This window comes from Protobothrops mucrosquamatus, unplaced genomic scaffold (assembly GCF_001527695.2).
Source record: "Protobothrops mucrosquamatus isolate PMUCROS unplaced genomic scaffold, P.Mucros_1.0 scaffold3756, whole genome shotgun sequence".
NCBI lineage: Eukaryota > Metazoa > Chordata > Lepidosauria > Squamata > Viperidae > Protobothrops > Protobothrops mucrosquamatus.
This window is the reverse complement of record NW_015389709.1, coordinates 1-2,101: the sequence shown is the minus strand read 5'-3', so window position 1 is coordinate 2,101 and position 2,101 is coordinate 1.

Here is a 2,101-nt window from a genome sequence, read left to right as displayed (position 1 = left end):
ATGTTTTTGTGTTGTAAGTTGCTCAGAGTATTTTGTTTCTGGAGGTGCCATACACAAATTTTAAATGAAACAAATGAAAACATTTAACATTTAATTGAATTCAGCAGAACTAACTTTCATATAACACATACGGTAAATATTTGGATAAATAAGTCTCTATTCCCTAACTATCCAAAGCCAATTTGTTTTTAATTATTTTCTTTCTTTCTTTGTAATATGGATTTCTTTTTAAGAATGATTTCAGAGAAAATTGCAATTAATCAAAAGCAGATTAATAGCACCAAAACAATCTACCAGTTGATTAAAAACAGAAGCAGCACAAATGGGCTCTTAAAGGAATGCCTGAAAAACAATGTTTCAATTAATAGAAATAGAATACAATCTACAATTTAATTTATTCACCAATCCTAAGATTTGGGATAGACACAGAAAGAAACAATTCTCCAGTAGCAGCCAGAAGCTGCTTTGAGGACTCTTCATTCTTAGATCTATGATCCTCATTTGCCCATTGTGCTTTTCATTGTAAACCTGTTCCTTACTGACATCACTCTGCAGATGTCTGCAGATGTAACAATTTTTTTCTTCCTGCAGATGGTTAGGTGCCGCCACATTAGGCTTGGCTCCCAGTGACTTCATAGCTAAATGCTGTGTTAAGTGTTAAAATCCACCCTTGCAGATAGTCATACTTAATTCCTGACTTAAGGAAGCTAATGTCATTTGAGTGAAGTTGGCAGAAATGGGGATTATCTAGAGCAGGGGTGTCAAACTGCCGGCCCATGGGCCGGATACGTCATGCTGAAACCGCGCCCACCCCATTGCAGGCAATGGAAAAAAAGTTGTGATATGTTGCGACACGTCACGTGACGTTGCGAGTTTGACACCCCTGCACTAGAATATAAACTGAGAGCAAACCACACTGGCACTGATGAGGTTACCTAGTTTGGCAATGAAACATCTGGAAGAAAACAACCAAGCTCAGAGAGCATCAAGGACCCAAACAGTTCATTCCTGAGCTTAATTTCATTTTCCCTTTGCTATTAGATTAGTCCTGAAAATTTAATGCCTAAGCTAGGCTTTAATATAAATCCAAAATATAGGGCTATAGTTTTGTTTTAAAATATTCTATCTTCTGAAAAAACTATGACTTATTACCTCAGAAGGAACCACAGAATGTCAGTGCACCTCAAGGAATTCTGGGGAAAAAATCTGGGTTTCCAGTGTTCCATGTGAATGAAAAGGATGACCTAGAACAGTGGTTCTCAACCTTTTTAATGCCGCGACCCCAACCGGTCGTAAGTCGAGGACTAAACCGGTCGTAAGTCGAGGACTAAACCGGTCGTAAGTCAAGGACTACCCAACCGGTCGTAGGTTGAGGACTTTCCCTGCCCGGGAGCGCCGCGCATATGTGGTTCCGCCCCCTGCGCCGGCCGAAGCGTAGCTGGCAAGCGGCAGAGATGGAGCAGGCCGACCACCAGCTGGCACAGCCCAAGGGAGGTAAGGCACCCGCCGGAAAAGGGAAAAAAATGGACAAAAAAATGGCAGACAAAAAAAATGGCGGACAGCCTTGCTTGGCGACCCCCGTGAAATGGTCGATCGACCCCAAATGGGGTCCCGACCCACAGGTTGAGAACCACTGACTTAGAATAATCCCCCATCCTTTAAAGAAGGATGAGCAATTGTAAATTAATCAGTTAATTTCACTTTAAGCAAACTTATTTACTAAAATGAAGAACTTCATCATGGACACGAAGTTTTATTTCATGTCTTATTTCCTTTAGAATTTCATTGGCAGAGTGGCGAATGTGGACTGTGATGGACTGAATTTTAAAGTTAATGCTTGGAGGACTACTGAATTGTCTCTACCCATAGATCACAGAATGGATGCCTGCCTTTGAAAGCTATGTTAATATAGTAAATTGAACAATTATTAGAATAATGATTTGTCTGCATAACTGCAATAATGATGTGTCTGCATAATTGCTAGAACAATGATGTAATGCATAATCACTGGGAAAATTCACTGGGAAAGTTCTCTGTCAGTAATATGTGGCAACCTAATGCGCTCTGCACATGGATACTTTGTATGTAGCAAAACCTTCCA